The 26779-nt window shown below is 59.3% G+C and overlaps 1 long non-coding RNA gene and 10 other non-coding genes across 14 annotated transcripts in view; all 11 read left to right on the forward strand.

The window, feature by feature from the left end:
• Nucleotides 1–1828: 1828 nt before the first annotated feature.
• LOC131837700 (small nucleolar RNA SNORD116) lies at nt 1829–1923 on the forward strand. Its single transcript, XR_009356293.1, has one exon. It is a non-coding gene; the product is annotated as a small nucleolar RNA SNORD116 (small nucleolar RNA).
• Nucleotides 1924–4643: 2720 nt separating this feature from the next.
• Nucleotides 4644–26779, forward strand: part of LOC131835724 (uncharacterized) — a 66154-nt gene continuing 44018 nt past the window's right edge. For 2 of the 4 annotated variants that reach the window (XR_009355349.1, XR_009355350.1), the window contains exons 1-6: nt 9489–9618; nt 12122–12264; nt 14741–14883; nt 16916–17058; nt 19527–19668; nt 22158–22287. This is a non-coding gene — a long non-coding RNA (uncharacterized LOC131835724). Of the gene's footprint in view, nt 4673–9488; nt 9619–12121; nt 12265–14740; nt 14884–16915; nt 17059–19526; nt 19669–22157; nt 22288–26779 lie in introns of those variants that run through there. The other 2 variants (XR_009355351.1, XR_009355352.1) reach the window with 2 other exon arrangements.
• LOC131837701 (small nucleolar RNA SNORD116) lies at nt 4913–5007 on the forward strand. Its single transcript, XR_009356294.1, has one exon. It is a non-coding gene; the product is annotated as a small nucleolar RNA SNORD116 (small nucleolar RNA).
• Nucleotides 8001–8095, forward strand: LOC131837697 (small nucleolar RNA SNORD116). The gene has a single exon (XR_009356290.1). It is a non-coding gene; the product is annotated as a small nucleolar RNA SNORD116 (small nucleolar RNA).
• On the forward strand, nt 9803–9895 carry LOC131837713 (small nucleolar RNA SNORD116). The gene has a single exon (XR_009356305.1). It is a non-coding gene; the product is annotated as a small nucleolar RNA SNORD116 (small nucleolar RNA).
• Nucleotides 12448–12540, forward strand: LOC131837712 (small nucleolar RNA SNORD116). Its single transcript, XR_009356304.1, has one exon. It is a non-coding gene; the product is annotated as a small nucleolar RNA SNORD116 (small nucleolar RNA).
• On the forward strand, nt 15068–15160 carry LOC131837706 (small nucleolar RNA SNORD116). Its single transcript, XR_009356299.1, has one exon. It is a non-coding gene; the product is annotated as a small nucleolar RNA SNORD116 (small nucleolar RNA).
• Nucleotides 17243–17335, forward strand: LOC131837708 (small nucleolar RNA SNORD116). The gene has a single exon (XR_009356300.1). It is a non-coding gene; the product is annotated as a small nucleolar RNA SNORD116 (small nucleolar RNA).
• On the forward strand, nt 19853–19945 carry LOC131837709 (small nucleolar RNA SNORD116). Its single transcript, XR_009356301.1, has one exon. It is a non-coding gene; the product is annotated as a small nucleolar RNA SNORD116 (small nucleolar RNA).
• On the forward strand, nt 22320–22414 carry LOC131837714 (small nucleolar RNA SNORD116). The gene has a single exon (XR_009356306.1). It is a non-coding gene; the product is annotated as a small nucleolar RNA SNORD116 (small nucleolar RNA).
• LOC131837715 (small nucleolar RNA SNORD116) lies at nt 23066–23158 on the forward strand. Its single transcript, XR_009356307.1, has one exon. It is a non-coding gene; the product is annotated as a small nucleolar RNA SNORD116 (small nucleolar RNA).

Genomic DNA, 26779 nt, shown 5'->3' on the forward strand with positions numbered 1-26779 from the left:
CCCTATGCAGGATGGGGCAAGCCCCGCGAAGCACGGTTCCCAGTCCAGCGCTGTGGCCTGGCAGGACGTGGAGCTGGGCCAAGGTCAGCTGCCGTGGGGCTGGAGGAGAGGTGGCTTCCTTCCCTTGCTCCTCACGCCTTCCCGTGGCGTCGCAGCGGGTGAGCGATGCCGCCAGGGCCAGAGTCCTCGGACCCACGCCGAGCGAGGGGCCCTGCCTCGCGTCCCGCCTGGTGCCTGACGGAAACGTCCACTGGGCTTGTGGCCGAGCGTTTCAAGATCCCTGCCTTGGAGGAGCGAGGCACGTGGGAGCCCAGGGTGGGCGGGATTTGCCGAGCCGGCGGGATCCTGCGCACCTGGGGAGCGAGCTGCTGGATGAGTGCTCGCTCCCTCAGGGGCGGGGCCCACGAAGCCCGCTGGTCGTGGACACACCCATGCCCTGGGTGGGAATGGGCCCTGCTTTCAGTGGGAGGGTCAGCTGGCCCCCGGCGGGTCATGAGAACCGCTTGCCAAGAGGTGTGCTGCCTGGCCCTGCAGGGCCTTGCGGCTGAGAGCAAGGGCGGTGGCCCTTGGCCCGGAGTCCAAGCCCCTTGTCCTCTCGCGAGGGCCTTGGAGCGGCGTCGGGTCAGCGCCTGATGTGCCAGGGCTTGCCGTTTCCGTGGGCCCCGGGATTTTGTCGGCGGTCGCCGAGGGTCTCTCTCCTGCGGTCACGCTGGGTGACGCTGGGGCAAGCGTCAGGGTGACAGAGTTCACATCGCAGTGGCCTCCGTCTCCGGCACCGGGTGTGGCGAGCCAGAGCCGGCGTGCTCTGCTTTGCCAGGAGACCTTGGACACGCGTTCCGTCTGGCCTCCTCCCGTCAGACCACGGGGTGTCGAACGTGGCGCTCGAGGATTCCGTGGCACCAAACTTCCGGAGCGGCGTGCCAGGCCGGGAGGCCAGGGGACCCTGTCCCGGGAGGGCTGTGAACGGGCGTGAGGCTCCCTCCAAGGGCGACCACCCCGTGGTCACACCGACTGCGGAAACGCGCCCACCCGCCACCGCCCTCCTACATGTCCACGTGGCCCTCAAGGGCTCCTAGCCCTCACACGCCACGGCCAAACCCAACCTTACTCCACTTCCCCAAACAGGCTCACATGCGCACGACCCTACACACACACACAAACACAGACACACACACACACACACACACACACATGCACACACACCCATCAACACACGCACGCGTACTCGGCCCACGCAGACTCACAACCGACCCCACGGAGACCCACGTTTCCGCGGCCTTGCCCGGCCGGCATGCGTGGCCTCCTGTCCGGCTGCCGCCAAGCCTGAGGGACAGAGGGTCCGCACCAGGCGGAGGCAAGACTTCCCCCCAGGCATGTTCTGAGAGGCATGGCGAGCTGTACCCCTGGGTCCGTGGCTCACGCGAGCATGCTACTTTTCCACACTTGTCAGGTGCGTTGTCCACGCCAGGCGGGCCCCCGTTCGGCCCAGAGAAGATGGCCTTCCTGTCCTCGGATGCGCGGAGCTTGGCCGGGTCCGCGGAAGTCGTGCGGTCCAGCGTGGGCAGGCTGAGGACGGATCGGCGAGACGGTAAGCCTTCCCCTGTCTCGGTGGAACTGGGGACGGCGGGATAGCCCGCGCCTGCCGCAGAGTCTGCCAGTGCGCGCCAGCCTTGCGGCTCCCGCCTCCCGGTGCTAGGTTGCACCGTTCCTCTTGCTCAGGGGCGTGGGTCCATACGGGCCGCTGCCGCAGGGCTCTGAGGCCATCGGCTTCCCCTCCGAGCCACCCTGCCTGGCCCGTTCCGTCGGCCAGGCGTCCCCCAATGTGCCTGGATCGATGATGACTCCCTCATTCTGCATTCCTTGGAAAAGCTGAACAAAATGAGTGAGAACTCCCTACCGTCGTTCTCATTGAAACTGAGGTCCAGCACGTTGTCTCCCCCGGGGCAGAAAGTAGGAGCGAGGGACCGCTTCCCCTCGGTCACATGCCGGTAGCCACCACCACCACCACCACCAGCACTTCCACCACCAACACCAACACCAACACCACCACCACCCCCACCGCCTCCGCCGCCGCAACCGTCGGCACCGGCAGCACCGCCAGCACCCCCAGCTCTAACCCCCGAGGGACCTCGGCCAGAACAGCGGTGTGTGCGGCTCAGGGCCTGCGAGGCGTTTCCCCGCCTTAGCCGGTCGGAGGTCCTGGGAGGCGCAGCCGGGCTCTTGTGTCGAGTCGGGCAGATGGTATCCCGTTCGTGGGAGTCCGTCAGGGAGGCGCTGGGTGAGGCCCTCTGAGCTCCTGTCACGGAGCAGCGTGGGCCGGAGTGGTGCTTCAGGCAGAGCTCCTGGGGGATCGTGAGGTAGAGGGTGCAACGGCAGGCGCCTTGGGTGGCGAGGAGAGCCCCGGGGCCCGTCACCCCGGTGGCATCGTTGGTGTGCCCCGTGTGCTTGTGGGTAGAGGGCAGAGGCCCACGGCCAGGACGCTGTCCTTGAGAGCCCCTGAGGTTAAGCCCGTGGAGGCCCAGTGGGGCCCCACATGGCCCGTGCCGTGAGACCAGGGCGAACGTGGAGCCGCCGTGCAGGCTCTCGGCCGACCCAGAATCGGATGGGACGGGGGAGGAAGGCAGGTGGGCTGCTGGCGGGGAGCTGCGTGGCCTGAGCCTCTGGCTGTAATCTGCCACAAGCGTTCAATGCTTTGGGGGCTTTGAGGGCCGTGCCCGACATCACCCGTCCCCGCTGGGCGGCCACCTGGTGGCTCCGGGGACTGGCCCGGGGCACGTCGGGGCCGCATTTCGGTCCCTTGGCGGAGTGGCCCCGGGGTCTCCGTCCGCGAGGAGCGGCGATCTGTGGGCGTCTCCCAGGGACCCCCAGGAGTGCCATTGCGATGAACCCCCCAGCACGGCCGGGACGCTGTCCGCGGGCGCAAGCCACGGGAGCCGTGGAGGGCTTGCTCCCCACCGCCAGGCCTGGGCATGGGCAGCTGTAGGTATTTCTGAGAGGGTCCCAGAAACTTGTGCCCCAGATGCCCCGCTGCCCAGTGGGATGGGGAACGCTCGAGAACTGTCCTTGCTCGCCTGCGCCCTATGCAGGATGGGGCAAGCCCCGCGAAGCACGGTTCCCAGTCCAGCGCTGTGGCCTGGCCGGACGTGGAGCTGGGCCAAGGTCAGCTGCCGTGGGGCTGGAGGAGAGGTGGCTTCCTTCCCTTGCTCCTCACGCCTTCCGTGGCGTCGCAGCGGGTGAGCGATGCCGCCATGGCCAGAGTCCTCGGACCCACGCCGAGCGAGGGGCCCTGCCTCGCGTCCCGCCTGGTGCCTGACGGAAACGTCCACTGGGCTTGTGGCCGAGCGTTTCAAGATCCCTGCCTTGGAGGAGCGAGGCACGTGGGAGCCCAGGGTGGGCGGGATTTGCCGAGCCGGCGGGAGCCTGCGCACCTGGGGAGCGAGCTGCTGGATGAGTGCTCGCTCCCTCAGGGGCGGGGCCCACGAAGCCCGCTGGTCGTGGACACACCCATGCCCTGGGTGGGAATGGGCCCTGCTTTCAGTGGGAGGGTCAGCTGGCCCCCGGCGGGTCATGAGAACCGCTTGCCAAGAGGTGTGCTGCCTGGCCCTGCAGGGCCTTGCGGCTGAGAGCAAGGGCGGTGGCCCTTGGCCCGGAGTCCAAGCCCCTTGTCCTCTAGCGAGGGCCTTGGAGCGGCGTCGGGTCAGCGCCTGATGTGCCAGGGCTTGCCGTTTCCGTGGGCCCCGGGATTTTGTCGGCGGTCGCCGAGGGTCTCTCTCCTGCGGTCACGCTGGGTGACGCTGGGGCAAGCGTCAGGGTGACAGAGTTCACATCGCAGTGGCCTCCGTCTCCGGCACCGGGTGTGGCGAGCCAGAGCCGGCGTGCTCTGCTTTGCCAGGAGACCTTTGACACGCGTTCCGTCTGGCCTCCTCCCGTCAGACCACGGGGGTGTCGAACGTGGCGCTCGAGGATTCCGTGGCACCAAACTTCCGGAGCGGCGTGCCAGGCCGGGCGGCCAGGGGACCCTGTCCTGGGAGTGCTGTGAACGGGCGTGAGGCTCCCTCCAAGGGCGACCACCCCGTGGCCACACCGACTGCCGAAACGCGCCCACCCGCCACCGCCCTCCTACATGTCCACGTGGCCCACAAGGGCTCCTAGCCCTCACACGCCAGGGCCAAACCCAACCTTACACCACTTCCCCAAAGAGGCTCACATGCGCACGACCCTACACACACACACACACACACACACACAGACACACACGCATACACACACACACTCATGCACACACACCCAACAACACACGCACGCGTACTCGGCCCACGCAGACACACCCCCGACCCCACGGAGACCCACGTGTCCGCGGCCTTGCCCGGCCGGCATGCGTGGCCTCCTGTCCGGCTGCCGCCAAGCCTGAGGGACAGAGGGTCCGCACCAGGCGGAGGCAAGGCTTCCCCCCAGGCATGTTCTGAGAGGCATGGCGAGCTGTACCCCTGGGTCCGTGGCTCACGCGAGCGTGCTACTTCTCCACACTTGTCAGGTGCGTTGTCCACGCCAGGAGGGCCCCCGGTCGGCCCAGAGAAGATGGCCTTCCTGTCCTCGGATGCGCGGAGCTTGGCCGGGTCCGCGGAAGTCGTGCGGTCCAGCGTGGGCAGGCTGAGGACGGATCGGCGAGACGGTAAGCCTTCCCCTGTCTCGGTGGAACTGGGGACGGCGGGATAGCCCGCGCCTGCCGCAGAGTCTGCCAGTGCGCGCCAGCCTTGCGGCTCCCGCCTCCCGGTGCTAGGTTGCACCGTTCCTCTTGCTCAGGGGCGTGGGTCCATACGGGCCGCTGCCGCAGGGCTCTGAGGCCATCGGCTTCCCCTCCGAGCCACCCTGCCTGGCCCGTTCCGTCGGCCAGCCGTCCCCCAATATGCCTGGATCGATGATGACTCCCTCATTCTGCATTCCTTGGAAAAGCTGAACAAAATGAGTGAGAACTCCCTACCGTCGTTCTCATTGAAACTGAGGTCCAGCACGTTGTCTCCCCCGGGGCAGAAAGTAGGAGCGAGGGACCGCTTCCCCTCGGTCACATGCCGGTAGCCACCACCACCACCACCACCAGCACTTCCACCACCAACACCAACACCAACACCACCACCACCCCCACCGCCTCCGCCGCCGCAACCGTAGGCACCGCCAGCACCGCCAGCACCCCCAGCTCTAGCCCCCGAGGGACCTCGGCCAGAACAGCGGTGTGTGTGGCTCAGGGCCTGCGAGGCGTTTCCCCGCCTTAGCCGGTCGGAGGTCTTGGGAGGCGCAGCCGGGCTCTTGTGTCGAGTCGGGCAGATGGTATCCCGTTCGTGGGAGTCCGTCAGGGAGGCGCTGGGTGAGGCCCTCTGAGCTCCTGTCACGGAGCAGCGTGGGCCGGTGTGGTGCTTCAGGCCGAGCTCCTGGGGGATCGTGAGGTAGAGGGTGCAGCGGCAGGCGCCTTGGGTTGCGAGGAGAGCCCCGGGGCCCGTCACCCCGGTGGCATCGTTGGTGTGCCCCGTGTGCTTGTGGGTAGAGGGCAGAGGCCCACGGCCAGGACGCTGTCCTTGACAGCCCCTGAGGTTAAGCCCGTGGAGGCCCAGTGGGGCCCCACAAGGCCCGTGCCGTGAGACCAGGGCGAACGTGGAGCCGCCGTGCAGGCTCTCGGCCGACCCAGAATCGGTTGGGACGGGGGAGGAAGGCAGGTGGGCTGCTGGCGGGGAGCTGCGTGGCCCGAGCCTCTGGCTGTAATCTGCCACAAGCGTTCAATGCTTTGGGGGCTGTGGGGGCCGTGCCCGACATCACCCTTCCCCGCTGGGCGGCCACATGGTGGCTCCGGGGACTGGCCCGGGGCACGTCGGGGCCGCATTTCGATCCCTTGGCGGAGTGGCCCCGGGGTCTCCGTCCGCGAGGAGCGGCGATCTGTGGGCGTCTCCCAGGGACCCCCAGGAGTGCCATTGCGATGAACCCCCCAGCACGGGCGGGACGCTGTCCGCGGGCGCAAGCCACGGGAGCCGTGGAGGGCTTGCTCCCCACCGCCAGGCCTGGGCATGGGCAGCTGTAGGTATTTCTGAGAGGGTCCCAGAAACTTGTGCCCCAGATGCCCCGCTGCCCAGTGGTATGGGGAACGCTCGAGAACTGTCCTTGCTCGCCTGCGCCCTAGGCAGGATGGGGCAAGCCCCGCGAAGCACGGTTCCCAGTCCAGCGCTGTGGCCTGGCCGGACGTGGAGCTGGGCCAAGGTCAGCTGCCGTGGGGCTGGAGGAGAGGTGGCTTCCTTCCCTTGCTCCTCACGCCTTCCCGTGGCGTCGCAGCGGGTGAGCGATGCCGCCAGGGCCAGAGTCCTCGGACCCACGCCGAGCGAGGGGCCCTGCCTCGCGTCCCGCCTGGTGCCTGACGGAAACGTCCACTGGTTTTGTGGCCGAGCGTTTCAAGATCCCTGCCTTGGAGGAGCGAGGCACGTGGGAGCCCAGGGTGGGCGGGATTTGCCGAGCCGGCGGGAGCCTGCGCACCTGGGGAGTGAGCTGCTGGATGAGTGCTCGCTCCCTCAGGGGCGGGGCCCACGAAGCCCGCTGGTCGTGGACACACCCATGCCCTGGGTGGGAATGGGCCCTGCTTTCAGTGGGAGGGTCAGCTGGCCCTCGGCGGGTCATGAGAACCGCTTGCCAAGAGGTGTGCTGCCTGGCCCTGCAGGGCCTTGCGGCTGAGAGCAAGGGCGGTGGCCCTTGGCCCGGAGTCCAAGCCCCTTGTCCTCTCGCGAGGGCCTTGGAGCGGCGTCGGGTCAGCGCCTGATGTGCCAGGGTTTGCCGTTTCCGTGGGCCCCGGGATTTTGTCGGCGGTCGCCGAGGGTCTCTCTCCTGCGGTCACGCTGGGTGACGCTGGGGCAAGCGTCAGGGTGACAGAGTTCACATCGCAGTGGCCTCCGTCTCCGGCACCGGGTGTGGCGAGCCAGAGCCGGCGTGCTCTGCTTTGCCAGGAGACCTTGGACACGCGTTCCGTCTGGCCTCCTCCCGTCAGACCATGGGGGTGTCGAACGTGGCGCTCGAGAATTCCGTGGCACCAAACTTCCGGAGCGGCGTGCCAGGCCGGGAGGCCAGGGGACCCTGTCCCGGGAGGGCTGTGAACGGGCGTGAGGCTCCCTCCAAGGGCGACCACCCCGTGGCCACACCGACTGCGGAAACGCGCCCACCCGCCACCGCCCTCCTACATGTCCACGTTGCCCACAAGGGCTCCTAGCCCTCACACGCCAGGGCCAAACCCAACCTTACACCACTTCCCCAAACAGGCTCACATGCGCACGACCCTACACACACACACACACACACACAGACACACACACATACACACACACACACATGCACACACACCCATCAACACACGCACGCGTACTCGGCCCACGCAGACACACCCCCGACCCCACGGAGACCCACGTGTCCGCGGCCTTGCCCGGCCGGCATGCGTGGCCTCCTTTCCGGCTGCCGCCAAGCCTGAGGGACAGAGGGTCCGCACCAGGCGGAGGCAAGGCTTCCCCCCAGGCATGTTCTGAGAGGCATGGCGAGCTGTACCCCTGGGTCCGTGGCTCACGCGAGCGTGCTACTTCTCCACACTTATCAGGTGCGTTGTCCACGCCAGGAGGGCCCCCGGTCGGCCCAGAGAATATTGCCTTCCTGTCCTCGGATGCGCGGAGCTTGGCCGGGTCCGCGGAAGTCGTGCGGTCCAGCGCGGGCAGGCTGAGGAAGGATCGGCGAGACGGTAAGCCTTCCCCTGTCTCGGTGGAACTGGGGACGGCGGGATAGCCCGCGCCTGCCGCAGAGTCTGCCAGTGCGCGCCAGCCTTGCGGCTCCCGGCTCCCGGCTCCCGGTGCGAGGTTGCACCGTTCCTCTTGCTCAGGGGCGTGGGTCCATACGGGCCGCTGCCGCAGGGCTCTGAGGCCATCGGCTTCCCCTCCGAGCCTCCCTGCCTGGCCCTTTCCGTCGGCCAGGCGGCCCCCAATGTGCCTGGATCGATGATGACTCCCTCATTCTGCATTCCTTGGAAAAGCTGAACAAAATGAGTGAGAACTCCCTACCGTCGTTCTCATCGAAACTGAGGTCCAGCACGTTGTCTTCCCCGGGACAGAAAGTAGGAGCGAGGGACAGCTTCCCCTCTGTCACTCACTCGAAGCCACTACTGCCAACCCAACTACTCTCCCTGCCATAACCAGCACCTCCAGAACCACCAGCATCTATAGTCCTTCCAAATGACTGCCTCCTTCTCATTAGTCCATGTTTCCAGTTGGATTTCCGCAGGCTGGATCCTTTTTGGATCATGGTATGAGATTGGCTCTTTGACCGGACGCAATCGAGATTGCAGAATGTGGTGGCTTGCCGATAATCGTTGCTTCCTGCTTGTCCAAGTCACATGTGGTTCAACAGTGGCTTGAATTTTCGATAGATTTAGGTACGAGAGGCCCGTAGACAGCGGAGTTCTATTTTATGCCCGCATTGCACCTGGTCAGAGGCTCAGCCTCCTGTGCCTTCGAAGACCTGGGCATGCTTCACCTCTCTGCGGGCATTTTCGGACCAGGTCCCAGTTCCCCAGCGGTGCTGGCTGCACCGTCATCCAAAGGTGCCAATTGGAGGCGGGGGACAGGCGGGTGGAATGGGTGCTTGAGGTAACCACTTCACGCAGCTTGCTTCTGAGCATGGAGGAATGAGGGGGACATGACCTCCTGCGGGATGGGTTTTTCGTGGCCCCACAGGAACTGGGATATCTTCAGGATGGGGTGGGTTTTCTGTATGTAAGAATGGAGGACTCCGGTCCATGGCAGGGAGGGGAGCAGCTTTGGGGCCCACCTAGGGGAGGACATTTGCCCCCAACCTGAACCCAGGGCTCATTGCTCCTGGGGTCATTGCCCTGGAATCAAGGGGTGTTCCCCCTGGTTGGCTTACCGATGCAGCTTCGTGTTGTTGGACGTGTATCTCCTTGACAGCCTGAGTATGTGCTGGGTGTTTGGTGAGTTCCCCGTTCAGGGGAGGCTGACTGGGGAGGCGTTCCCGCAGGAGTTGTACATCATGGTGGAGGGAGAGGTGGCTTGGATGCCCCGGGGCTCGCTGGGAATGCGCCACATGCGGACCAGGTTTGCAATCCATAGAGGAGACCGGTGTTGCCCTATGTAGTCTAGGGAGTTGTTTCCATTAAAGGACCACAGTGTGTGGGCTGTCCCATATCTCAAACCTACAGTGCAACCCACCCCTCATCAGACTCTCCCCTTCCTATCACACTTCCCTCCTTTTTCCCACACCGGGCCCCGTGTTTGCATTTTTGGAGGCGTCCATGTGTAGACATGGTCCTCAGGCATGAGATCAGGCACTGCCCATAATAGGGAGAGGTAGAACAGAGTGTCCCCACTGCGTAGTACTGACTTAGGGACAGATTTAGGGACACAGATGAGTCCCCGGGTGAGGCGCTCATGTCACTTCTCCCCATGTCCCAGGTGGAGTTGGCTGGACGCGGGTGTCGCTGACTGTTGGCGATCCCATTTTCCTGATCCGCGATGCCCTACCTGTGAGGCAAGGTCACCCCTAGAGAGGCAGGGTGTGTAGGCTGTGGTCAGCTGGGAGTTGCCCACATTTGCAGTAAGTGTCTCACCCTTGCCACCACATGCCCGGGTCTTCTCCGAGGCCTCCTTGGCCGAGAACGGCCCCGTTGGCAACCCGGTGGCCTGGGGCTGGGTGTTCACAAGGGCTGACGTGTCTGAGCTCAGTGGCCGTGCCAGGCTAGAGCCGGCCCTTTCAATGCTCCGTGTCCTGAGACGTGCTCAGATCGATGATGACTCCCTACAAATGCAATCCTTGGAAATCTGAACAAAATGAGTGACAATCCCTACTGTCGTCCTCATCGGAACTGAGGTCCTGCACGTGGTTCCCCGCCAGGAAGTCCGAGAGAGAGATTCAGGCCACCCGAGATCTTTACTGCTAACTCGGTGTGCTTGGCCGTTGGAATGTCACTCCTAGGGCAGGGGAACTGCTCCATGGCAGAGGGAACTGCCATGGGAACTGCCATGGGAACATGCAGAGGGAACTGCTTCATGGCCGCCTCCTGTAGCAGATTGCCAGGGGGAACCAGGGCCTTCTGGGTTCAAAGGTCTGGCTGCTTCCAGAGAGGACAGGGAGGTCGTGTGTGCCAGAGGTCGGCTGCCCACATGGCCCAGAGCCCCCGAGGCCCTCTCTGCCACTCACCGCGCACCGCCACCAGCACCGCTGTCCTTGCCGCGGTCCCTGGCCTTTGTGCCTCCCACTCCCTTGTGCCTTGTCCACTGAGGGCAGCGAGGTTTTAGACACGGAATGGGAGGAGGATGCTGGGCCAGGAGTGGAACATACTTCATTGCAACGGCTCCGCGGCGGAGGGCATGAGGCCCACCGTGGCGGCTGGGCATCCTCAGGGAGTTCCGAAACTGGGAAGGACAGTGACTCCGATGACATCGCCTGTGCCAGAGGGTCCATCCTTTGGGCCCCGGCCACCATGGAGTTTTACATGGGGGCAGGAGGGAGGCTACAGGGCTGCGCACATGGGGGCTGGGTGGAAGCCCTGGGCAGAGACCAAGGCAGCTAGAAGTGTCGTCCCAGGAAAGACTTGGCCACGTAATGCTGGGAGGGGAGGCGGTGGGCCATTTCTCCCCGTGCCAGAGGTTCACGTTGAGTATGGCCTCCCAGGTGACTGTGAGCCACGAGTGTGCGTGGAGTCTAACCATGGCGGGTGTGATGGGTTTCTCGCGGTTTGAGGCGGCAGCAGCTGGGCACCCTAGTGGTGCTTGGCTAGGTTCGGTGGGCCAGGTCAAATCTGGAGGGTGACGCAATTTGCAACGCCTTGTCCTGACTTGGCAGTGGAAGCATTCGTGGAGAGGCTCCTTCAGGGTGGGTTGCCGGCACCTGCCTGCTTCCCACAAGTCTGTGTTGCCAGATGGACTGCAACAGGCAGAATCCAGGTGGGAACCTGGGCACGAGAATGGCCCTCATACGGATGGCAGGCGAGGGTGCGGGATGTGGGAGAGTGCCGACAAGGCCTTGCTGCCTGCTGGTCCAAGTCACATGTGTTTCTGTAGTGGCCTGCATTTGCGAACAATTTAGGGTCCCCGGGAATGGAGACACTGGGTCCTTTGGCTGGCCAGGCAGTGCTCCGGGTCAGAGGCTCTGCCTCCTGTGCCACCGAATACCTGGGGCGTGCTGCCCCGACCCATGGGCAATTTCCGGCCAGGTCCCAGAGCCCCACAGCTGCTGGCTGCGCCAGCTTCCAAGGGTGCTAATGGGAGGCGGGTGGGTCTTGCGGGTGTCATGAGCGCACGTGGTCACCGCCTCTCACGGTTATGCCCCAGAGCCCACAGGATGGATGTGGAAGTGACCTTCTGCGGGGTGGGTGTGCGGTCACCCCTTGGGGACCTGGGGTATCTTAGGGCTGGCATGGGTTTTCTCTATGGAGGAAGAGAGGGGATCGGGCAATGGCACGGAGGGCCAAAAGGCACCACTTGTGGGAGGCCACTTACACCCACCCCGAACCCGGGGATCATTGCTCCAAAGATGATTGCCCTGGAGCCAAGGGGATTTCCCTCGGCTTGGTTTCCTGATGTCGCATCGTGTTGCTAGGTCGTGCATCTCCTTGTCGGGCCGTGTAGGTGCTGGTTGCATGGTGGGTACCAACGTTGGGATGCGGCTAGTTGGGGAGGTGCTCCCTCTGGCGTTATACCGCTTGGGGGAAGGCGAGGTTGCCGGGATGCCCCTGGTGCTCGCTGGGGATGCGCCACAGGCTGGCCCTTTGTGCAACCGATGGAGAAGACAAGCGTTGCCGTATGTGGTTTAGGGACTCGTTTCCATTAAAGGACACAGTGTGCGGGCTGTCCCACGTCTCAAACCCACTGTGCACACCCCCCCCCCAACACTCTCTCCCCTTCCTGCCACCCTTCCCTCCATTTTACCCTGCCCGGCCCCGTGCCTGCATACTTGGAGGTTTCCTCAGGCTTGGGACCAGGCACTGCCCATCTAGGGAGAGGTAGAGCAGAGTGTCCCCACTGCGTGGCACCTGCGTGGAGCCCCACAGATGTGTCCCTGGGCTGAGGCGCTCCTGTCACTTCTCCCCATGTTCCAGGTGGAGTTGGATGCACGCGGGTGTCGGTGACTGTTGGCGAATCCCATTTTCCTGATTCGCGATGCCCTACCTGTGAGGCGAGGACGCCCCTGGAGAGGCAGGGTGTGTAGGCGTTGGTCAGCTGAGAGTCACCTGCATCTGCAGTAAGTGTCTCACCTTTGCCACCACATGCCCGTGTTTCCCCGAGGCCTCCTTGGCCGAGAATATCCCCTTTAGCCACACCGTGGCCTGGGGCTAGATGTTCACAAGGGCCAACATGTCTGAGCTCAGTGGCCGTGCCAGGCTAACGCCGGCACGTTGAATGCTCCGTGTCCTGAGTCGTGCTGGGATCGATGATGACTCCCTACAAATGCATTCCTTGGAAATCTGAACAAAATGAGTGACAATCCCTACAGTTGTCCTCATCGGATCTGAGGTCCAGCACGTGGTTCCCCGCCAGAAAGTCCGAGAGACAGATTCAGGCCCCCCGAGATCTTTAAAGCTAACTCGGAGTGTTGGCACATAGGAATGTCGCTCCTAGGGCGGGGGAACGGCTCTGTGATACAGGGATTATGCCCCCTCCTGTAGCAGATGGCCAGCAGGAACCAGGGCCCTCTGGGGTCAAAGGTCTGGCTGCTTCCAGAGAGGCTAGGGAGGTCGTGCGTGTCAGAGGTCGGCCGGTCACGTGGCCCAGAGCCCCCGAGGCCCTCCCCGCCACTCACCGCGCACCGCCACCAGCACCGCTGTCCTCGCTGCGGTCCCTGGCGTTGAGCCTCCCACTCCCTTGTGCCTTGTCCACTGAGGGCAGCGAGGTTTTAGACACGGAATGGCAGGAGGATGCTGGGCCAGGAGTGGAACATACTTCATTGCAACGGCTCCGCGGCGGAGGGCATGAGGCCCACCGTGGCGGCTGGGCATCCTCAGGGAGTTCCGGGACTGGGCAGGACGGTGACTCCGATGACATCGCCTGTGCCAGAGGGTCCATCCTTTGGGACCCAGCCACCATGGAGTTTTACATGGGGGCGGGAGGGAGGCTACAGGGCTGCGCACATGGGGGCTGGGAGGAAGCCCTGGGCAGAGACCAAGTCCGCTAGAAGTGTCGTCCCAGGAAAGACTTGGCCACACGATGCTGCGATAGGAGGCTGTGGCACACTTGCCGCAGGGCCATTTCTCCCCATGCCAGAGGTTCACGTTGAATAAAGCTGCCCAGGTGACTGTGAGCCACGAGTGTGCGTGGAGTGTAACCAAGGCGGGTGTGATGGGTTTCTCGCGGTTGGTGGCGGCACCACCCTTGTGGTGCCCGGCTAGGTTCCTTGGGGCAGGTTATATCTGGAGGGTGACGCCCTTAACAACGCCTTGTCCTGACTTGGCAGTGGAAGCATTCGTGGAGAGGCTCCTTCAGGGTGGGTTGCCGGCACCTGCCTGCTTCCCACAAGTCTGTGTTGCCAGATGGACTGCAACAGGCAGAATCCAGGTGGGAACCTGGGCACGAGAATGGCCCTCATACGGATGGCAGGCGAGGCTGCGGGATGTGGGAGAGTGCCGACAAGGCCTTGCTGCCTGCTGGTCCAAGTCACATGTGTTTCTGTAGTGGCCTGCATTTGCGAACAATTTAGGGTCCCCGGGAATGGAGACACTGGGTCCTTTGGCAGGCCAGGCAGTGCTCCGGGTCAGAGGCTCTGCCTCCTGTGCCACCGAAGACGTGGGCCGTGCTGCCCCGACTCAGGGGCAATTTCGGGCCAGGTTCCAGAGCCCCAGCACTGCTGGCTGCGCCAGCTTCCGAGGGTGCTATTGGGAGGCGGGGAGTCGGGCAGGTGGCATGAGTGTATGGGGTCACCGCCTCACACGGATTGCCCCTGAGCCCACAGGAACGAGGTGGAGGTGACCTTCTGCCGGGTGGATTTGTGGTCAACACCTCGGGACCTGGGGTATCTTAGAGCCGGTATGGGTTTTCTCTATGGAGGAAGAGAGGGGATCGGGCAATGGCACGGAGGGCCATCGGGCCCCACCTGGGGGAGGCCACTTACTCCCACCCTGACCGGGGCTCATTGCTCCTAGGGTGATTGCCCTGGACCAAAGGGGATTTCCCTCAGGTTGGTTTCCTGATGCCGCATCGTGTTGCTAGGTCGTGCATCACCTCGTTGGGCCGAGTAGGTGCTGGTTGCATGGTGGGTACCAACGTTGGGATGCGGCTGGTTGGGGAGACGGTCCCTCTGGGGTGATAGCCCTCTGGGGAAGGCGAGATTGCACGGATGCCCCTGGTGCTCGCTGGGGATGCGCAACACGCAAGCCCTTTCTGCATCCGATGGAGAAGACAAGTGTTGCCGTATGTCGTCTAGGGACTCGTTTCCATTAAAGGACACAGTGTGCGGGCTGTCCCACGTCTCAAACCCACTGTGCACCCCCCCCTCAACACTCTCTCCCCTTCCTGCCACCCTTCCCTCCATTTTACCGCGCCCGGCCCCGTGCCTGCATACTTGGAGGCTTCCATTTGTAGACATTGGTCCTCAGGCACGGGACCAGGCACAGCCCATCGTAGGGAGAGGTAGAGCAGAGTCTCCCCACTGCGTGGCACCGCGTGGAGCCCCACAGACGTGTCCCTGGGCTGAGGCGCTCCTGTCACTTCTCCCCATGTTCCAGGTGGATTTGGCTGCACGCGGGTGTCGGTGACTGTTGGCGAATCCCAATTTCCTGATCCGCGATGCCCTACCTGTGAGACGAGAATGCCCCTGGAGAGGCAACGTGTGTAGGCGTTGGTCAGCTGGGAGTCACCAACATCTGCAGTAAGTGTCTCACCCTTGCCACCACATGCCTGGGTCTTCTCTGAGGCCTCCTTGGCTGAGAAAGTCCCCCTTGTCAACCCCGTGACCAGGGGCTGGGTGTTCAGAAGGGTCGACGTGTCTGAGCTCAGTGGCCGTGCAAGGCTGGAGCCGGCCCTTTGAATGCTCCGGGTCCTGAGACGTGCTTGGATCGATGATGACTCCCTACAAATGCATTCCTTGGAAATCTGAACAAAATGAGTGACAATCCCTACCGTCGTCCTCATCGGAACTGAGGTCCAGCACGCGGTTCCCCGCCAGGAAGTCCGAGAGAGATTTAGGCCACCCGAGATCTTTACCGCTAACTCGGAGTGTTGGCACATAGGAATGTCGCCAATCAGGCCGGGGAACTGCTCCGTGGCAGAGGAAGTATGCCCCCTCCTGTAGCAGATGGCCTGCGGGAACCAGGGCCCTCTGGGGTCAGAGGTCTGGCTGCTTCCAGAGAGGCTAGGGAGGTCGTGCGTGCCAGAGGTCGGCTGCCCACGTGGCCCAGAGCCCCCAAGGCCCTCTCCGCCACTCATCGGGCTCCCCCACCAGCACCGCTGTCCTCGCTGCGGTCCCTGGCGTTGAGCCTCCCACTCCCTTGTGCCTTGTCCACTGAGGGCAGCGAGGTTTTAGACACGGAATGGGAGGAGGATGCTGGGCCAGGAGTGGAACATACTTCATTGCAACGGCTCCGCGGCGGAGGGCATGAGGCCCACCGTGGCGGCTGGGCATCCTCAGGGAGTTCCGGGACTGGGCAGGACGGTGACTCCGATGACATCGCCTGTGCCAGAGGTTCCATTCTTTGGGCCCCGGCCACCATGGAGTTTTACATGGGGGCGGGAGGGAGGCTACAGGGCTGCGCACATGGGGGCTGGGACGAAGCCCTGGGCAGAGACCAAGGCAGCTAGAAGTGTCGTCCCAGGAAAGACTTGGCACCTGATGCTGGGATGGGAGGCTGCGGCACACTTGCCGCAGGGCCATTTCTCCCCGTGCCAGAGGTTCACGTTGAATAAAGCTGCCCAGGTGACTGTGAGCCACGAGTTTGCATGGAGTGTAACCAAGGCGGGTGTGATGGGTTTCTCGCGGTTGGTGGCGGCACCAGCCTAGTGGTGCCCGGCTAGGTTCGGTGGGGCAGGTCATATCTGGAGGGTGACGCCCTTAGCAACGCCTTGTCCTGACTTGGCAGTGGAAGCATTCGTGGAGAGGCTCCTTCAGGGTGGGTTGCCGGCACCTGCCTGCTTCCCACAAGTCTGTGTTGCCAGATGGATTGCAGCAGACAGAAAACGGTTGGAGACCTGGCCCCGAAAATGGCTCTCATTCGGGTGGCAGGCGAGGGTGCGGGATGTGGGAGAGTGCCGACAAGGGTAACTGAATGCTGGTCCAAGTCACATGTGGTTCTGCAGTGGCCTGCATTTGCGATAGATTAGGGACCCTGGCCCGGAGACACTGGGTCCTGTGGCAGGCCAGGCAGTGCTCCGGGTGAGAGGCTAGGTCGTGCATTTCCTTGTAGGGCCGAGTAGGTGCTGGTTGCGTGGTGGGTACCAACGTTGGGATGCTGCTGGTTGGGGAGGTGCTCCCTTTGGGGTTATACCCCTCGGGGGAAGGCGAGGTCGCACGGATGCCCCTCCCTGGTGCTCGCTGGCGTTGCGCCACATGCCGGCCATTTGTGCCACCGATGGAGAAGTCAAGTGTTGGCGTATGTGGTCTAGGGACTCGTTTCCATTAAAGGACACAGTTTGCCGGCTGTCCCACGTCTCAAACACACTGTGCGCACCTCCCCCCAACACTCTCTCCCCTTCATGCCACCCTTACCTCCATTTTCGCCGCCCGGCCCCGTGCCTGCATACTTGGATTCTTCCATGTGTAGACATTCGTCCTCAGGCACGGGACCAGGCACTGCCCATCGTAGGGAGTGGTAGAGCAGAGTGTCCCCACTGCGTGGAACCTGCATGGAGCCCCAAAGACGTGTTCCTGGGCGCTGGCGCACCTGTCACTTCTCCCCATGTCCCAGGTGGAGTTGGCTGCACGGGGGTGTCGGTGACTGTTGGCGAATTCCATTTTCTTGATCCGCGATGCCCTACCTGTGAGGAGAGGACGCCCCTGGAGAGGCACGTTGTGTAGGCGTTGGTCAGCTGGGAGTCGACCACATCTGCAGTAAGTGTCTCACCCTTGCCACCACATGCCCGGGTCTTCCCCGAGGCCTCCTTGGCCGAGAATTGCCCCCTTGGCAACTCCTCGGCCTGGGGCTGGGAGTTCACAAGGGCCGACGTGTCTGAGCTCAGTGGCCGTGTCAGGCTAGCGCCTGCCCATTGAATGCTCCGTGTCCTGTGTCGTGCTTGGATCGATGATGACTCCCTACAAATGCATTCCTTGGAAATCTGAACAAAATGAGTGACAATCCCTACCGTCGTCCTCATCGGAACTGAGGTCCAGCACGTGGTTCCCCGCCAGGAAGTCCAAGAGAGAGATTCAGGCCACCCGAGATCTTTACCGCTAACTCAGAGTTTTGGCACATGGGAATGTCGCTCCTAGGGTGGGGGAACGGCTCTGTGATAGAGGGATTATGCCCCCTCCTGTAGCAGATGGCCAGCAGGAACCAGGGCCCTCTGGGGTCAAAGGTCTGGCTGCTTCCAGAGAGGCTAGGGAGGTCGTGCGTGTCAGAGGTCGGCCGGTCACGTGGCCCAGAGCCCCCGAGGCCCTCCCCGCCACTCACCGCGCACCGCCACCAGCACCGCTGTCCTCGCTGCGGTCCCTGGCGTTGAGCCTCCCACTCCCTTGTGCCTTGTCCACTGAGGGCAGCGAGGTTTTAGACACGGAATGGGAGGAGGATGCTGGGCCAGGAGTGGAACATACTTCATTGCAACGGCTCCGTGGCGGAGGGCATGAGGCCCACCATGGCGGCTTGGCATCCCCAGGGAGTTCCGGGACTGGGCAGGACGGTGACTCTGATGACATCGCCTGTGCCAGAGGGTCCATCCTCTGGGCCCCGGCCACCATGGAGTTTTACATGGGGGCGGGAGGGAGGCTACAGGGCTGCGCACATGGGGGCTGGGAGGAAGCCCTGGGCAGAGACCAAGTCCGCTAGAAGTGTCGTCACAGGAAAGACTTGGCCACGCGATGCTGGGATAGGAGGTGGCGGCACCCCCGCCGTAGGGCCATTTCTCCCCGTGCCAGAGGTTCACGTTGAGTAAGGCTGTCCAAGTGACTGTGAGCCATGAGTGTGCGTGGATGTAACCCGGGCGGGTGTGATGGGTTTCCTCGCATTGGAGGCGGCAGCACCTGGGCACCCTAGTGGTGCCCGGTTAGGTTCGTTGGGGCAGGTCATATCTGGAGAATGACGCCCTTTGCATCGCCTTGTGCTGACTTGGCAGTGGAAGCATTCTTGGAGAGCCTTCTTCAGGGTGGATTGTCGGCACCTGCCTGCTTCCCACAAATCTGTGTTGCCAGTTGGACTGCAGCAGGCAGAATCCGGGAGGGGACCTGGGTACGAGAAAGACTCCCATACGGGTGGCAGGCGAGGCTGCAGGATGTTTGAGATTGCCAACAAGGCCTTGGTGAATGCTGGTCCAAGTCACATATGGTTCTGTAGTGGCCTGCATTTGCGATAGATTTAGGGACCCCGGGCCTGGAGACACTGGGTCTTGTGGCAGGCCAGGCAGTGCCCTGGGTCAGAGGCTCAACCGCCTGTGCCACCGAAGACCTGGGGCGTGCTGCCGCGACCCATGGGCAATTTCAGGCCAGGTCCCAGAGCCCCAGAACTGCTGGCTGCGCCAGCTTCCGAGGGTGCTAATGGGAGGTGGGGGGTCGTTCGGGTGGCATGAGCGCACGGGGTTACCGCCTCTCGCGGTTTGCCCCTAAGCCCACAGGAACGAGGTGGAGGTGACCTTCTGTGGGGTGGGTGTGTGGTCATCCCCTCAGGACCTGGGGTATCTTAGAGCCAGCATGGGTTTTCTATATGGAGGAAGTGAGGGGATTGGGCAATGGCACGAGGGCCATCGGGCCCCACCTGTGGGAGGACACTTACTCGCACCGCTAACCCCGGGCTCATTGCTCTTAGGGTGATTGACCTGGATCAAAGGAGATTTCCCTCGGGTTGGTTTCCTGATGCCGCATCGTGTTGCTAGGTGGTACATCTCCTTGTAGGGCCGAGTAGGTGCTGGTTGCGTGGTGGGTACCAACGTTGGGATGCGGCTGGTTGGGGAGGCGCTCCCTCTGGGGTTATACCTTTCGGGGGAAGGCGAGGTGCTCGCTGGGGATGCGCCACATGCCGGTACTTTGTTCAACCGATGGAGAAGACAGTGTTGCTGTATGTGGTCTATGGACTCATTTCCATTAAAGGACACAGTGTGCGGGCTGTCCCACATCTCAAACACACTGTGCACTCCTACCCCCAACACTCTCTCCCCTTCCTGAAACCCTTCCCTCCATTTTCCCCCGCCCAGCCTTGTGCCTGCATTCTTGGAGGCTTCCATGTGCAGACATTGGCCCTCAGGCACGGGACCAGGCACTGCCCATCGTTGGGAGAGGTAGAGCAGAGTGTCCCCACTGCGTGGCACCTGCGTGGAGCCCCACAGACATGTCCCTGAGCTGAGGCGCTCCTGTCACTTCTCCACATGTTCCAGGTGGAGTTGGCTGCACGCGGGTGTCGGTGACTGTTGGCGAATCCCATTTCCTGATCCGCGATGCCCTACCTGTGAGGTGAGGACGACCTTGGAGAGGCAGGGTGTGTAGGCGTTGGTCAGCTGGGAGTCACCCACATCCGCAGTAAGTGTCTCTCCCTTGCCACCACATACCCGGGTTTTACCCGAGGCCTCCTTGGCCGAGAATGGCCCCTTTAGCCACCCCGTGGCCTGGGGCTGGGTGTTCACAAGGACCGACGTGTCTGAGCTCAGTGGCCGTGCCAGGCTAGAGCTGGACCTTTGAATGCTCCGTGTCCTGAGACGTGCTTGGATCGATGATGACTCCCTACAAATGCATTCCTTGGAAATCTGAACAAAATGAGTGACAATCCCTACTGTCGTCCTCATCGGAACTGAGGTCCAGCATGTAGTTCCCCGCCAGGAAGTCCGAGAGAGAGATTCAGGCCACCCGAGACCTTTTCCGCTAACTCGGAGTGTTGGCACGTGGGAATGTCGCTCCTCGGGACGGGTAACTGTTCCGTGGCCGAGGGAGTATGCCCCCACCTATAGCAATTGGCCAGCGGGAACCATGGCCCTATGGGTTCAAAGGTCTGGCTGCTTCCAAAGAGGCCAGGGAGGTCGTGTGTGCCAGAAGTCGGCCGCCCATATGGCCCAGAGCCCCCGAGGATCGCCACACCACTCATCGGGCTCCCCCACTAGCACCGCTGTCCTCGCTGCGGTCCCTGGCGTTGAGCCTCCCACTCCCTTGTGCCTTGTCCACTGAGGGCAGCGAGGTTTTAGACACGGAATGGGAGGAGGATGCTGGGCCAGGAGTGGAACATACTTCATTGCAACGGCTCCGCGGCGGAGGGCATGAGGCCCACCGTGGCGGCTGGGCATCCTCAGGGAGTTCCGGGACTGGGCAGGACTGTGACTCCGATGACATCGCCTGTGCCAGAGCGACCATCCTCTGGGCCCCAGCCACCATGGAGTTTTACATGGGGGCGGGAGGGAGGCTACAGGGCTGCGCACATGGGGGCTGGGAGGAAGCCCTGGGCAGAGACCAAGTCCGCTAGAAGTGTCGTCCCAGGAAAGACTTGGCCACGCGATGCTGGGATAGGAGGTGGCGGCACCCCCGCCGTAGGGCCATTTCTCCCCGTGCCAGAGGTTCATGTTGAGTAAGGCTGTCCAAGTGACTGTGAGCCACGAGTGTGCGTGGAGTGTAACCAGCGCGGGTGTGTTGGGTTTCTCGCGGTTGGAGGCGGCAGCACCTGGGCACCCTAGTGGTGCCCGGTTAGGTTCGTTGGGGCAGGTCATATCTGCAGAGTGACGCCCTTTGCATCGCCTTGTGCTGACTTGGCAGTGGAAGCATTCTTGGAGAGGCTCCTTCAGGGTGGATTGCCGGCACCTGCCTGCTTCCCACAAGTCTGTGTTGCAAGTTGGACTGCAGCAGGCAGAATCCGGGAGGGGACCTGGGCACGAGAAGGGCTCCCATACCGGTGGCAGGCGAGGCTGCGGGATGTGGGAGAGTGCCGACAAGGCCTTGCTAAATGCTGGTCCAAGTCACACGTGGTTCTGCAGTGGCCTGCATTTGCGATAGATTTAGGGACCCCGGGCCCGGAGACACTGGGTCCTGTGGCAGGCCAGGCAGTGTCCTGGGTCAGAGGCTCAGCCTCCTGTGCCACCGAAGACCTGGGGCGTGCTGCCCCGACCCATGGGCAATTTCGGGCCAGGTCCCAGAGCCCCAGAACTGCTGGCTGCGCCAGCTTCCGAGGGTGCTAATGGGAGGTGGGGGGTCGTGTGGGTGGCATGAGCGCACGGGGTCACCGCCTCTCGCGGTTTGCCCCTGAGCCCACAGGAACGAGGTGGATGTGACCTTCTGCGGAGTGGGTGTGTGGTCACCCCCTCTGGACCTGTGGTATCTTAGAGCCCGCATGGGTTTTCTCTATGGAGGAAGTGAGGGGATCGGGCAATGGCACGGAGGGCCATCGGGCCCCACCTGTGGGAGGCCACTGACTCCCACCCCAAACCCGGGGCTCATTGCTTCTAGAGTGATTGACCTGGAGCCAAGGGGATTTCTCTCGGGTTGGTTCACTGATGCCGCATCGTGTTGCTAGGTCGTGCGTCTCCATGTCGGTCCGAGTAGGTGCTGTTTGCGTGGTGGTTACCAACGTTGGGATGTGTCTGGTTGGGGAGGTGCTCCCTCTGGGGTTATACCCCTCGGGGGAGGGCGAGGTCACATGGATGCCCCTGGTGCTCGCTGGGGATGCACCACACGCCGGCCCTTTGTGCAACCGATGGAGAAGACAAGTGTTGCCGTATGTGGTCTAGGGACTCGTTTCCATTAAAGGACACAGTGTGTGGGCTGTCCCACGTCTCAAACCCACTGTGCACCTCTCACCCCAACACTCTCTCCCCTTCCTGCTCCCCTTCCCTCCATTTTACCCCGCCCGGCCCTGTGCCTGCATACTTGGAGGCTTCCATGTGTAGACATTGGTCCTCAGGCACGGGACCAGGCACTGCCCTTCGTAGGGAGAGATAGAGCAGAGTGTCCCCACTGCGTGGCACCTGCGTGGAGCCCCACAGTCGTGTCCCTGGTCTGAGGCGCTCCTGTCGCTTCTCCCCATTTCCCAGGTGGTGTTGGCAGGACGCGGGTGTCGGTGACTGTTGGCGAATCCCGCGATGCCCTACCAGTGAGGTGAGGACGCCCCTGGAGAGGCAGGGTGTGTAGGCTGTGGTCATCTGGGAGTCGCCCACATCTGCAGTAAGTGTCTCACCCTTGCCACCACATGCCCGGGTCATCGATGATGACTCCCTACAAATGTATTCCCTGGAAATCTGAACAAAATGAGTGACAATCCCTACCGTCGTCCTCATCGGAACTGAGGTCCAGCACGTGGTTCCCCGCCAGGATGTCCAAGTGAGGGAGTTAGGCCACCTGATATTATTACCGTGAATTCGGAGTGCTCTGCACGTGGGGATGTCACCCCTCTGCCTGGGTCATTGCTCCTTTTTGGAGGGAGATCCCCCCCTCCTGTAGCAGATACCAGCGGGGACCAGGGCCCTGATCCACTGAATCCTCCATATGTAGGCATCGGTCCTCAGTCCCTGCACCAGCCCCCCGTCGTAGGGTGAGGTGGGACAGATTTTCCCCACTTCTGTCTGGTACTTGGTCCTCCGCAGACGTGTCCACCTTGCTGTGGCGCTCCTGTCACTTCTCCCCATGTCCCAGGTGGTGTCGTAGATATCAGTGAGTCCCATTTGCCTGATTTTCGATATCTGGCCTGCCTGGAGAGGATAGCCCTTTAGTGCCATGAGGTGTGGTTTGCGGTTATCTTAGAGTAGCCTATGTCTGCAGTAAGTGGCTTGCCCTTTTCACCTCCTGCCCTGGTCATTCCTGTGGCCTTCTGTACCAAGGATCGCTCCCCTGGCCATGCTTTGGCCTAGCCATTTGTTTTCATGAGGGCCGACATGCCTGAACTCAGTGGCTGTCCCAGGCTTTAGCCCTACCCTTTTCACGTACCATGTCCTTAGATGATCTCAGATTGGTGATGACTCCCTACAAATGCTTTCCTTAGAAATCTGAATAAAATGAGTACCAATCTGTACTGTCGTCATCACTGGAAATGAGTTCCAGCACATGGTTCTGCACCAAGGCCACCTGAGAATATTGCTGGAGCTAGTAGTGCTTGGCACATTGAGATGGCACCTGGGACCATCTCCATGGCAAAGGAAGACCTGTCCCCTCCTGTAGTGGAGGGGGCCTCTGCCCCTCCCTTGCCCTTTTGCCTTGTCTTTTACAGGGCTGTGAGGTTTTGGATACAGGATGGGAGGAGGGCCCTGGGCCAGGCATGGGACAAGCTTCCTCCTTAGCTGCTCTGCATCAGAGTTCACACAGCCCACCATGCTTGCTGTGCAGGCTCAGGGGGTTCTGGGCCTGGGCAAGGTCGGTGACTCTGATTGCATCCCCTGGGTGAGTGCGTCCACCCCGTAGACTTTGGCCAGTGTGAAGGTTTACAGGGACGTGGGAGGGATGTCACAGGGCTGTGGCACATGGGGGCCCCGAGGAAGCCCTGGGTAGAGACTGAGGCAGCTAGAACCATTGTCCCAAGAGCAACCTGGCCTTGTGAAATCAATGTTTGTGTCTTGTGGATTCCCCGTGCTTGGGTTTTGGATAGGAGCCTGGAGGATTATCCAAGGCTAGGGGTGGGGCAGGCTTCTTCATCTGTTGTGTGGCAGAGGGCACATGATATGCTGTTATGTTTCCTTGTGGTTGTCTAGTATATTTAGTGTCATTTGGGTCTTGATCTTTTTGCATTTCTGTCTACCCTGCCTGGGATATACCATCTTTTTAGAGTGTGTTTTTTTGCCTCTTATTTCATTTTCCCCTTTAAATGCGTATCTTCTTTTTTTGAGTCTGCCTGTCATCTTCACTTGCTTAGGTAGGATCACAGTATAAATGATTATTTTCAACTTTTTACTTACTAGATGTGTTATAGTATTTGTGTGATTTTTCTTTCTCTCATCTTCACACTTTGTACTGCAAAAATTTTTGTCTTTTTTTTATTTTCTGTGTTTCCATATATGCTGTTTATTTTTTTTCATTTTTAGAAATCATGAATTTTTTAAATTTATTTTTATTTATTTTCAGCATTACAGTATTCATTATTTTTGCACTACACCTAGTGCTCCATGCAATCTGTGCCCTCTATAATACCCACTACCTGGTACCCCAACCTCCCACACCCCCGCCACTTCAAACCACTCAGATTGTTTTTCAGAGTCCATAGTCTCTCATGATTCACCTCCCCTTCCAATTTCCCCCAACTCCCTTCTCCTCTCCATCTCCCTATGTCCTCCATTCTATTTGTTATGCTCCACAAATAAGTGAAACCATAAGATAATTGACTCTCTCTGCTTGACTTATTTCACTCAGCATAATCTCTTCCAGTCCTGTCCATGTTGATACAAAAGTTGGGTATTTGTCCTTTCTGATGGAGGCATAATACTCCATAGTGTATTTGGACCACATCTTCCTTATCCATTCTTCCGTTGAAGGGCATCTTTGTTCTTTCCACAGTTTGGCGACCAAGGCCATTGCTGCTATAAACATTGGGGTACAGATGGCCCTTCTTTTCACGACATCTGTATCTTTGGTGTAAATACCCAGTAGTGCAATAGCAGAGTCATAGGGAAGCTCTATTTTTAATTTCTTGAGGAATCTCCATACTGTTCTCCAAAGAGGCTGCACCAACTTGCATTCCCCCCAACAGTGGAAGAGGGTTCCCCTTTCTCCACATCCCCTCCAACACATGTTGTTTCCTGTCTTGCTAATTTTGGTCATTCAAACTGGTGTAAGGTGATATCTCAATGTGGTTTTGATTTGAATCTCCCTGAGGGCTAGTGATGATGAACATTTTTTGCATGTGTCTGATAGCCATTTGTATGTCTTCATGGGAGAAGTGTCTGTTCAAATCTTCTATCCATTTTTGATATGATTATCTGTTTTGTGTGTGTTGAGTTTGAGGAGTTCTTTATAGATCCTGGATATCAACCTTTTGTCTGTACTGTCATTTCCCATGGGTTGCCTCTTTGTTTTGTTGACTATTTTCTTTGCTGTGCAGAAGCTTTTGATTCTGATGAAGTCCCAAAAGAAATCATGAATTTTTTAGTGACGGACTTTTTTTGTTTCATTTGGCATTTCTCCGTAAGTTAGTTTTATTTTTATGTGTGTATTTCAGCTTTATTTTTACATCATATTATTGATCTCCAATAATTATAACTGTGAATCTTTAGCCAAGTGATTTACTTTTATGAAATATTTATTTTCCTAAATATCTTGGTGTTGATATTTCCCAGTCCTTTTTGGATTTGTTTTTTCCAGTGGAGTATACTGCACTGTGTTTGTCCTATTAACTGTGCTTTTAAATGTTTTTTGTACAGTTCAGGTAGCCATGTTCCTTCAGTTGCTAGTGTTCTTGCAGGGTCACTTTTGATGATGACAATCTCATGGTTTTGTGGTCTTGTTATTTCAAGTGTAGTTGTTTTGAATGTTACCTGAGGCTCTCGGTCCACATTTTATCAAATTTATAATTGGAACAATATATTCAGTAACATTTTTAGTTTCCATGGAAGGTAGTAGATTTTATTGAAGTCTATCTCTATCTTTTTTAAAGATTTTATTTATTTAACACAGAGACACACAGAGAGAGAGGGTATATAAGCAGTGGGAGATGGAGAGGGAGAAGCAGGCCTCCTGACAAGCAGGGAACCTGATGCAGGGCATGATCACAGGACCCTGGGATCATGACTGGAGCCAAAGCAGACACTTAACCAACGGATCCACCCAGGTGCCCCTGTAGTTTATCTCTTATATTTAGGTCATACAATGTGTCATGATTCACATTCCCATATGTTAGATATTAATATTCAGATATATGATTACTTATTGTGAATTCAGGAAGCTTTATATAACCAATATATTATACTTTGATTAATTTCACTCATATTTAACTTTCTACATATATATGTATCTATCCATTACTTTCTATAGTCAATTATTTATAAAATGTTAATGGAATTGAACTTTTCTCATTTGTTTTCCAAATATCCTTTTTTTACTGAAATGTCAGATGAATAATTTTTGTTTTTGTTAGTGAAATCATATTTTTAGGTTTATATTACCAATGTAGTTTTCTGTTTGTCTTTCATCATGTTATCATATTTCTAATGATGTCATATTGAGAATCTTAATTTATCATGTTATTTTTGTGAATGTTTTTAGGTTAAGTTCTTTTTCCCATGATTAGATAAAATCCATTGATTCATACTAAATTCTTTTAATATTTTCCTGTTTTGTCTACATGAATAATGAGCCCATCTGGTGAGAATTTTATATCATTTTAAAGTTTCTTTCTTTTTTTTTCTTTTTTTTTTTTTGTTTTACAAATTCTCCTTGTTGTCTGAAGTTAACTTTATTTTGTTTCTATAGATCTTGTGGTTACAAAATAAATGTTTATCATCACAAATTTAAAATCTTTGTGAGACTACTACATCATGATTTTTAATCTTTTTTTTGGCATCTGCTGATTTTCTCTTCTCTTTCTATTGTACTGTGAGGCATTATAATCTAATCATGCTCTCTTTTTTAAAATTTCCAGTATTTTTGCTCTTTTCTTCTTAAAATATTTAAAAATATCATAGTAAGTTAATTTATATAGTTAAATTTAATTGTATATATGCAGTGGATTTTACTG

Source organism: Mustela lutreola, chromosome 7 (genome assembly GCF_030435805.1).
Source record: "Mustela lutreola isolate mMusLut2 chromosome 7, mMusLut2.pri, whole genome shotgun sequence".
Taxonomy (NCBI): Eukaryota; Metazoa; Chordata; class Mammalia; order Carnivora; family Mustelidae; genus Mustela; species Mustela lutreola.